Source organism: Peromyscus maniculatus, chromosome 1 (genome assembly GCF_049852395.1).
Source record: "Peromyscus maniculatus bairdii isolate BWxNUB_F1_BW_parent chromosome 1, HU_Pman_BW_mat_3.1, whole genome shotgun sequence".
Classification (NCBI taxonomy): Eukaryota; Metazoa; Chordata; class Mammalia; order Rodentia; family Cricetidae; genus Peromyscus; species Peromyscus maniculatus.
The window spans coordinates 95,146,578-95,157,989 of NC_134852.1; positions in this window are offsets into that span (position 1 = coordinate 95,146,578).

Sequence of the window (11,412 nt, forward strand, 5' to 3'; positions counted from 1 at the left end):
GTACACCTATAACCCCAGCACTGAAGAGGCTGACACAGAGGTTCATAGTTGGAGAACAGGCTACAACATAGCAAAGCCTTATCTTACAGAGCAGGAGCAGAAGAAAGGGAAGGAGGGAGGGAGGGAGGGAGGGAGGGAGGGAGGGAGGGAGGGAGGGAGGGAGGGAGGGAAGGAGGGAATGTCTTCCCAAGGTCCAGTTGCATCTATTGTCCTTTACATATTCTTTATGAAAGGTATTGGTCCACTAGAGGGTCCGATCAATCTGTCCCACTGGCCTTCTTACTGACAATGATGAGACTTTAGCCTTTGGTTTTGTCATTCCAAAATCCCCAAACTTCTCGTTGCCGACTCCTCAGCTTCCTTTCCCTACTCAGTATCATTTACTCTTGCATCTGCATCACAGCCTTTCTTCCTTTTAAGAGGCATTGCAAGCTCACGGCATATAGGGCAAATTAGAGGAAGGAGGGGGATAGAAAACAAGGCCCTGAGCTTTAGTACTACTCACTGTTCTTGTTGCTGCGTCTAAATATCTGACAGAAACAACTTAAAGAAGGATTTATTGTGCTCATAGTTTGAGTGGATAGGTCATTATGGTATGGAAGGTGTGGCAGAGTTCATAGTGGTGGGAGCCTACAACTGGGACTTCTCACTTCTGGAAAGACCAGGAAGCAGAGAACAGGAACTGGTGTTCATCTTACTTCCTCCTTTTCTCCTTTTTATTCAGTATAATATCCCAGCCCATGGGATGGTACTGCCCATATTCAGGGCATTCAGTACCATTCAGTCTTCCTTCCTCTGCTAATCCTCTCTGGAAATCTTAGTCACTCCTATACTATGTCTCCTGGGTAATTTCAAATCTAGTTAAATAGAATACTAAGTAAACATCACCAGATCTGCATCTCTAAGATTTGACTTTTCCTAAGTCCCAGTTACCCCTCTGCTTTTTTTATTCCACACCTTCTAGGACACTGTGAACCAGCTTCCTTTTATACAACTAGCTCCAATCAGGTTTCTGTGGCTGGAGCCAAGAGATTAAGCCATTCTCCAAGGCCTCGCCTTTCTCCTTAGATACCACTACTGTGGGTGAATCCATGCTTTGCCAACTACTATGCTATACTACTGTGGCTTTTATTTACTTACTTTATTCATTAATCATGCTGGGGACAAAACCCAGGGCCTCACATGTGCTAGACAAGTGCTCTGTTGCTGGGGCTATGCCTGCAACCTTATGTTACTTTAAACACACAAAAGTAATATAAAGGCGTGTGTATCTATATTGTGATGCTGGCGCTAAAATGAATCCATCCATAGATGTGATGATGTAGTATGCTCAGGCAGGCAACTCAAGCATGGGAGGTGAGATTAGCTGAGGACTCAGTGAATATGAGCAGCTCTACATACTCATGGTCACCAGCTTTGGAACAATTCAGCACGTGCCCTCCTAACAACAAACGACTGAGCATCCCTTACATCCTATCTCCAAACATTTCTTCCCATGAGATGCCTGATAACGTGGGGAAAATGAGCCATTCCATCGCTCCTGAAGCTGGGTGAATCCGAGGCAGGGAGGAACCTTCTTCAGAGACCTGCCTGTGCCAGCACCATGAACTCTCTCGAATTTTAGCTTCCACCGGATAGGCATGGTGGCTCTGGCTTGCAATCCCAGAGCTGGGAAGCAGAGTCAGGAAGGTTCTGGAGACTTATTGACCAATCAGCCTAAATGAATCAGCAAGATCCAGGTCAATAAGGGACACTGTTTGGGGGAAAAAACAAAAGCAGCAGCAGCAACAACAACAAAAACCACGGTGTACTGCATGTGAGGAATAATACCTGAGGTTTACTCTCTGGCCTTCACACACACACACAAACCACATTGTTGGCTTCCATTCGCTACAGACCTGAGTGTAGCTTTTATTCTATAGAGAGAGAAAAAAAAAACTGAGGGTTGGTAGGGCAAGTTGTGTGTTCAGGATCACCAGTTAATAAATGACACATCAGCTGGGCAGTGGTGGCACACGCCTTTAATCCCAGAACTCGGGAGGCAGAGGCAGGTGGATCTCTGTGAGTTCGAGGCCAGCCTGGTCTCCAAAGTGAGTTCCAGGAAAGGCACAAAGCTACACAGAGAAACCCTGTCCCGAGTTGGAATTACAGGTGATTGTGAACCACCCGATATGGGGGCTATGAACTAAACTCAGGTCCTCTGCAAGAAGAGTACATCCTCTTAACCACTGAGCCATCTCTCCAGACCTGGAATCCATATTTCTAAGAAACTCCCTGGGAATATGAAAGCTGCAGTCTCTAGACCCAGAGCAGGTGATAAAACGTCAGGTGACAGCGTGGTCTTGATCACGTGAGTCCTCTGAGCACGCAGAGGGAACTCAGGAGGAAGTTTGGTTTTTGTAGACCTTGGAATTGGTAGACATCTGAGCTGATTTTATATAGCTCTTGTGGGGTAGGGGGCCTCACAGTAACATCTGGGCCACATAAGTATTTAGTTGTACGGAGCACAGCTTTGTTTTTAAGACACACATAAAGAGTGAAAGCTCCTTTTTTGGTCTGCTGGCAAAAGCTTCCCCGAGAGAGACCTCTTCCCCTGCACCCTGTTCTTTCCAGGGTTGCTCTGCACCGGCCAGCTTGTCATTAGCCATCACCTTCCTGTAGCAGGAACTATCCCATCTCCCTCCCCTCCCCCACTGCAGGTTTCCCAAGAGGTCACCATGATAGTAATTACATGAATTGCCATGATAAATGGAACTGTGAGAACTGGATTCACATAGCAGAACACATGTCATAAACCCAGGGAAAAGTCCAAATTTTCAGTAAAACAAATTTTTAAAAAAAAAATTCTTTTTGCACATAGTTGAGAAAGGGGGCAGGGGAGGATAAAGAAACTTGGCCTGGGAGATTCCTCATTGAGTCAAGGAAACCTAAAATGACTGTTGGCAGTACTTTGCTAGGACTGGGTGTGGTTCTCTTTCTGACAGCTCCAATAAACCGCTCAAGGATGAAAGTGACCTTGAGCTGTGTCTCCAAAGCAAGGAAGACTTTCTCCAGCTTTTTTCTCATGCTAACTTGGAGCTCATCTCTAACCTATCGGGATCTGCAGCCCTCAGCTCATCCACCAAACCTCACTTAAAACTCAGCTACCAAAACCCATGCACACACTGGCCGTGTCACATAAACCCAATGCATGCATTATCTGTGACCCAAAAGTCTACCCTCCAGTGCATACTCAAGAGACAGGGACCAGGGACATGCATGCCCAAGGGTGCTCCCAGAAGCTCTGTTCCCAGGGGTGCTGAACTGAGAACCACTGGATTATCTACTGGTCAGAGAAAATGAATGGGGCTGCATTCACCCTGCAGGATGTTATAGAGGGCTGGGAACTGCAGGGGACTTCTCCAGATATGATGTAATCATTACTGTCTTGCATCAGAGTAACTGAGATCATTCAGGGTCTCCCTCACAAGACCGAGCCTATTAATTTTCCTTCCTAGAACATTAGCTCCTTAGGCCCTCACCTGAGATCCCAGTTACAGCTCCCTCCAGCTGCTGCCAGCTGCACATAATCCTGTTCTGGCTGCATGAGTTGTTTTGTTTATTTATTTGTGTCTGGGGAGGGTGCTAGCAGGCAGAAGGTTGAACTGGGTGCGGGGAGTCCAGTGAGGCAGCTTTCCCAGGTCATCACCCATGATGGGGTGGGTAGTTTTGGGTGATACAAATACCTTTGAATCACTCATGTCCCTGTAAGTGATCTCAATGAGTTCATTGATTTGCCAAGCTGGACTTGCACGGAAACGCTTCTTGGGCCTCTGAGTATCCTATCTTGGATGAACAAGAAAAACTATGCCTCAGGAATGGATGAACTCAACAATGTGGATGAATTCTACAATGTACTTGATGGACAAACATAATCAAAGGTGGGTGGGCAGGATGGCTTAATGGATAAAGGCAACTGCTATCAAACCTGAAAATCTGAGTTTAATTCCCTGGACCACATAGTGAAAAGAGAACAAACTCCTGTAAGTTCTCCTCTGAATTCTATGTGTACACTAAATAAATATAATTTAAATTTTTTAATTATAAAATTATAAATCAAAGATGTCAGAAATCAGGAGAGTGGGATCTTGGAAAAGGGGGGGACACTGCAAGAAGGGTACCTGGGGTTCTGGCTGTGTTCAGGTCCCTAGTCTGGGTCCTAATGGTGTGAGTGTACACTGTGTGAAAAAGCATCCAGGTGAATACTCAAGTACTTTTTCCATATACATGTAGATAGATAGATATATACACACACAGGCATGTCACACTTGAGTTAACATTTGATTTAACAAGGTTGGGAATGTAGATCGAGTGATATTGTGCTTATAGGCTTGTTGTAGGATCCAAACCTTCGATTCCACCCCCAGCACCACATGAATTAGACATGATGATGCACATCTGTAATCCCAGCCCTCAGGAAGTTGAGACAAGATCAGAACCTCAAAGTCATCTTCGGCTACATCCTGAGTTCTAGGCAGTCTGAGCCAATGAGACTCTTGTCTCTACTTAATTAAAATTAAATTTGACTTAAAGAAAAAGCTGCTGATCTCAAAGTAGCACCCAGGACTCTTCCAATGGCCTCTACCACCTCCAGCCTTTTCTCTACTATGACTAGTCTGTCTGTCCTTCCGTCGGCTTCCCTTCCTCAGTGATGGCCTCACCCTGAGGCCTGTTATGGATGAAACTCCTCGTCTCTGGGCTCTGCTTCCTGCCCCTCCTATCCACTCCTTCCAATGCGTTGATGGCCACTTCCACCATGATCTATTTTTCCATCGCTCACCAGTCACCACTGAGTCTAAGATAAGGCCCAGCTCCTCTGTGTGACCCATGTGTTTTTAAACCCCTCACTGACTTTGAGTGCTCTTCCCTCCTGTGACTGTCTATGACAGATTCCCCAGCTAAATAATCTCTTCAGTGCCCCCATCCCTCTCCTCCTTGCTGCCTGTATTCCCAAGGAGCAGAGAAACCTAGGCTACCCCAGTCTTGCTCATTCTTCCCAGAAGGACCAACTTCCATTCCATCAGGTTTGTTAGTGATCCTGCATCTTGGCCTCTCTCCTCTTTCTCTCTCCTGACTATGGACCATCCTGACTCACCTGCCTACAACATCGATAGTTGACTTTACATGTTTGGATTCCTTCAAAGGAGCTAAAGAGAGAGGACAAAGTGTGAATGCTGTTCACCTGCGCGTAGGTTCCCAACATGTGCCTGTCTGTCACCATCTAATGCAGAAGTTTCTCTGTCTTGACCTAAGTCACCTGGATACCACAGATGACCTTTTAAAACAAGGACATTCATTTGTGTGTGTGTGTGTGTGTACATGCACCAAAGCTCAAGTGTGGAGGTCAGAGGGCAATTTGTAGGAGTCAGTTCTTTCCTTCCACAGTATGGATTGGATCCCAGGGAGAAAACGTGAGTCCTCAGGACTGGCAGCAAACCGTCACCTGCTAAGACATCTCAGGCCCACATAGCTGGTCTTGAACACCAGAAGACACAGACCATTGCCTGAGGACTGCCTAAAATGACGCGCAGGGGTATCTCCTGCAGCCACTTGGTGGAGGAGCTGAGTGAGGCACGAGATCCCCGAGGGACAGCAACCAGGGTCACCGGGGACTAGGGTTAGCTGAAACGCCGGAGCTGTACTTCCCTCCTTTTTCTGGGGTAAAGTTTCTCTGAGAAAAAATCCAGCTTTTCCAGAAAACTCGGGGCTGGAGTTACTGCCCAGACAGTTGCTGGCCTGCTGGCCTGGGCTGGGTGCTTCCCCGCCCTGCTCTGGGGTCAGGCTGCTGGAGGACTGAAGAAGGAATGAGGCAATGCTGGCAGGGTGGTGGCCCAGGGAACTGAAGAAACTGCCCGGGCTGCAGCCCACACATAAAAGGAAGCACATTTACCAGAAGCAAGCGGGGATTTGCATACAAACAAGGGAGCTGTAACTGCATTTCCAATCCTACAGGGTCCAGCCCCCTCAGCACGTAATTACAGTAGTCATGGACAAGTCAGAGAAAGGCCAGTGAAAGGACGGTTATAAATGCAAAGAAAAGGGGGGAAAACAGCCCGGTAGCGTGGGCTCTGAAAGATAAATATTGCATGCTCTTTCTCGTATGAGGATCCTGTCGTCTGACTTTTATGTATGTGGGAGGGAGTGTTGGTATGGGTCAGGAAAACTAGAAAGAGGCCCACAAGAGGGGGAAAGGGAGAGGGGGTGGTGGGGTACAGAGAGGGGGGTGGGGGGGCAGTTCTAGCACCCAGTGCCCTCTCTTAGAGACAGACTCCCATCTATGCGTCTTTCACAGACTGGAGGCCAACTGGCCACATGCTGCTTGAGGCTAGGGTTGGGAGTTGGAGGATACAGCTTACTCAGAAATAAAAACTACTCGGAAGGGTAGATTCAGGCCACATGGAGCTTGTAGCTAAAGGCTTTGGGTGTTGACTTCTTCGCTGTGACCAGCACAGCAGGAGAGACGTTGCAAAGACAAACACTGTGTGCCCCTTCCTTGAACTATCAGACTATTGAAACAATGTATCCATGCCAGAGGAAAGGAAAGGCGGAAGCCGTGGTGCCAGCCAGAAGAGGAACTTGTCTTTGACAATTTATCAGATCACTTTGTGGGAAGGACTGTAAACCTCTTGCCCACTATTTAAAACCAGCGGTTCTCAACCTGTGGGTCACAACCCCCTTGGGGACCTGTATTATGATTTATATCAGTAGCAAAATTACAGTTATGAAGTAGCAATGAAAATAATTTTATGGCTGGGGGTCACCACAGCATGAGGAACTGTATTAAAGAGTCGCAGCATCGGGAAGGCTAAGAACCACTGATTTAAACCTAAACCTCAAGCTAGGACCCAAATGGGCTTGAGGGTCACTGGATCTCCTATTTGTCCCTCTTCTTAATGCACCCCCATTGAATAAATTTCATTTCTCTGCCTCTTGATATCACTTGTTTCTTTAATTGGCATATTGGGGATTGGTGGCCAAGGCTATGGCTTTGGCTGCCAGAGGCTGAACTTTGACCCTTAAAAAAAAAAAAAAAAAAAAACGCTGGTAACTAAAGCATGGGTTTGAGAACTACATAGCCCAGATTCAAATCTCATTTCTATTGATTATTGTCTATGACCTTGAAGAAGTGACTTGAGCACTCTGGGCCTCAGCAATTTCACCTATAACCCATGGCTGATGATGCCCAGGCTATCATGAGGATAGCTGCTTGGAAAAGTACCTGGATCTCAGTGTCACATGGGTATTGGTTTTGTCAGGGGAGACCGGGCAAGGGATGCTGAGTTCCAAGGATTTCTACCTGCCTATTTCCACTGTCCTTCTTTGCTGTCCATACAAGGAGGGACTCCTGTACTACCCTCCAATATATTCGAAGGATGAAGATCTAGGGGTTGTCTGAGGATGCTGAATAGCAGCTCTGGAACATGTTCCAACAGTAAAATGTACCCAAGGTTCTGAACTACCAGCTTTGGTCCGCTATTTTATGAGTCAATGTTGTAAATGACTGATTGTGAGTTATCCTTAGGAGACAAGATCTGAGATTTTGGCTGAAGAAAAAAAAAAATACATTGGCATCATAGTGACACAGCAACAGTAAAGACGCTTTATGGGGAAAACCGGTTCCTTCTGGTCAAGAAGAGAAAAAACTCTGACCTAGTGGAGACCTAGCATTCTAAATTACCAAAAACATAAGCAAGCTAATCTAGTTGGAGTGGTCAGTCACCTGGCTGAGGGACCACCTCTCAGGAAGGTGGTTCACCTTAGCCGGTGCTAAAGAGATGGGCAGAATAATTATCCCTTCAGTGAAATACTATACTTTTCCTTCCCAGAATGTCTGCCCAGTATGTCCCCACAGCTGCCACGATGTTCTACTGGATCTGTTCACCCAACTCAGAAGAATGCAACTCTTCCTTTTTCTTTATTCTGTCTCTTTTGAGTCCCAGCCAGGTATGTTTGCTCTTTAATTTCACACTTTGGGTTTCTATAGTCTTTCTCCAGAGCCTCCCTTCCCACTATGTGGCTGCTTGCACATCGTGTGGCTGACCTCCAAGCCAGCTTAACTCAACAGGTATGGTTTTTCTCCCCATCTCTTCTCCTCAGGCATCTGTTGAGATTTACAGCTTGCCTGCCCTGGGGTTTTTCTTTTAAACTGGAATAAAGTTTTCCCATTTTAAATACATTTTTGGCTTGCTATTCCTGAACCCCCAGACCCCATGTCTACCAGGATAAGGGAGAGGTGAAAGAAGGGGGCTCAAGGGGCTGTAGCCTAAGAACACAGTATCTGGGCCACGGAGGTGGCTGGGGGAGGGGCGGGGGGTGCGGAGGGGGGTGCGGCAATTGCCATTCAAGTCAGACAGCTTGAATTCAGCCTTCAGATGCCATGGTGGAAGAAGCAACTTTGTAAAAGTTACCCTTTGACCCCACACATGTGCTATGGCAAACACACACTCAGAGTCACATAATAAAAATTGAATTAAAAACATCATCTAGCCGGGCGGTGGTGGCTCACGCCTATAATCCCAGCACTCAGGAGGCAGAGCCTGGTGGATCTCTGTGAGCTCAAGGCCAGCCTGGGCTACAGAGTGAGTTCCAGGAAAGGCTCCAAAGCTACACAAAGAAATCCTGTCTGGAAAAACAAAAACAAACAAGCAAACAAACAAAAACAACCAACATCTAATTGGAAAACTCTTACTCTCACAATGACACCCCCCCCCAAAGAAATCCATCCCTCAGACACCCTTATTGGACATTGACCTCAGTCTCTACACTCAAAAGGCCAGAATCGCTTTATCTTGCTTTTCTTTGAACTTTTGGCCATGGCCTTATTTTCCCTGGGTATCACCCATAAAAGAGCTCACATCTCCTCTTTGAATTTCAAGTTCTCCATCTGTAAAATAGGGATGAAAACACCTTACATGGTTTTAATAATGCATAAATGGGTTGGAGGTGCCTCATACACAGCCAATGACAGTTATATTGTCAGCATTAATACTCACTTGCAATGCCAAAGAAATCGTTCCTCATTAAAATTCTCTTTCCCAGAGCCAGGCATGGTGGTGAACACCTGTAATCCTAGCATTTGAGAGGTGGAAGCAGGAAGGTTAGGAGTTCAAGCCCAGTCTTGTCTACAAAGTGAGTTATAGGCTAGCCTGGGCTATATGAGACCCTATCTTTAAAAAAAATACATTAAAATAAACAAACAGCTCTCTTTGTAAGAGCGCTTTTTCAGCCTGTCTTGCTATAGACTCAGGATCCACTCATCATTCACTTTGTACAAAGGTGTCATCCTGGAGTCCCAGGACAGAAATGGACCCTGGGTCTCCAATATCTTCTGAAGTCCCTGAAGAAGTTGTCCCAGATTTTGAGACATAATTAGATACCTAAAAAAAGAAACTGCACATTCATGCTTCTCCGGAATTTTTTCAACTATTGAAGGGTTACGGGTGGTACCACTCAAAGTAACCTAGTCCCAGTGGCCTCGTTTAAGGATGAGGATCCTGAGACCTAGAACAACAGCTGGCTCAAGGTTACACAGGGCAGCGGAGAGCACCAAGTTCTTGGTCTCGGGGCTCACGTACCCACAAAGCAGGTCTCTCGTCAGTGACAGTACTCAGAGGAAAAACACTTCTCTTTCTCTTTGAGATTGCAGCTGTCTTACTCCGCACCTAGACTCCAAGCTATTTAATGGTTCCATGGTTTGCCCACCAATACCTGGTACTTAGTAAACAGCTGTCCCTCAGGGCAAAGACTGCCTCTGTACAGAACGGGTAACTTTCTTTAAGCAGTTGATCATAGCCAGGAACGTGTGTAATGTCAACACTTGGAGGTGCTGAGGCAAAACTATGAGTCATCCATAGAGATGTCCACATGAGCACTGAGCGCTATCTGTTAGCTATTCAGAAAACAACCACAAGATCTTATGAGGTAATGACTAAGTGCATTGTAGTACACCCATGTGGGAATTGTGTTTGTGTGTGTTGGTGGCGTCTGCATGTGTGTGCACATGTGCATATAGGTACGTTTACCTATGTGTGCATCCACAAGTTGAGGCCCGAGGGTCATGGTCAGTGTCTGCTTCAATCACTCTCCACCTTACATTTGCAGACAGTGTGTCTCATGGACTTGGAGCTCACCATATTAGCTAGACTGACTGGCCAGAAGGCCCCTGGGGTCCCTCTGTCACTTGCCTTTCCCTGCAGCACTAGACTACAGACTGCTACCGCTATACTCAGCTTTTATGTGAGTGCTCAAGATCAAAACTCAGTATCCTCACACTCGAGTGCAGCAAGCACTATACCTACTGAGCCATCTTCTCGGCCTTGGAATTGTATTTTCATGAAGTTCATCCTGACAAAATGAGAAAATATTAAGGGAAAGGATGTCGCAAAATGATCTGTAAAACAAATTGCTAGCTGTGATGATGTTTCAGATCTTCAGAAATGCTTCCTTGCGTGGATTCACCCTTGAATGTACCCTTTAAAACACTGATGGTGGGGCTGGAGAGATGGCTAGGCAGTTAAGTATGGTTCTTGCTCTTGCAGAGGCCCTGGGTTCAGTTCCCAGCACTCACATCAGGCAGCCCATGACCACCTGTTACTCCAGCTCCAGGGGATCTGGTGCCCTCTTCTGGCTTCCTCAGGTACCTGCACATACATGGTGCACACAAACATCTGTAGGCACATACGTGTATAGATCATAAATAACTAAATCTTTTAAACAGTGACAGTGGGGCAGGATAGACAGGCAGAGAGATTTGAGGGGGCCTGGGAAGGGAAAGGAGACTGCAGCTCTGGGATCCAGCCAGTGCTTCCTGATGAGTGAGGGGCTACAAACTGCAATGTCACTGGCAAAAATCTCCTATAGAGATAGTGTTTGTCTTCAGACATCTCAAACAACGATGTCAAACATACTTGGGTAGGGCCACGTTATTTGTGCCCTCTAGTTTCCCTGTGTTAGCCATCTTCTCTCAACACTAATCCCAAACAACATGCTTCATAAAGCTACCTCCTGATTTCATTTACAAAAGGAAATTTGTTAAGAAAATATGAACATAGGAAAATAAGAAAAATTCTTTAAGAAAATAAACAAGCCTTTTAAAATGCAAATTTTCATCTATTTTATGCGTATGGGTATATGTTTATGTCCACATATGTAGCACAAATCTTAACAGGTCTTATTAATAAAAACAAACCTGGAGCCAGGTATTGGGGTGAATGCTGGAAGGTCAGAGAAGCAGAACAAGCCACAGCCATCTCACCTCGCCAATTCCTCAGCTGATCCTGTTTCCTCAGACTGGAAGTCTCTGAGTCCTCATCCAAATGGATTTCAGCTGAACTGCTGCTCAAAAGCCTAAAAGCTTAACCAGCTCTAGTTTCT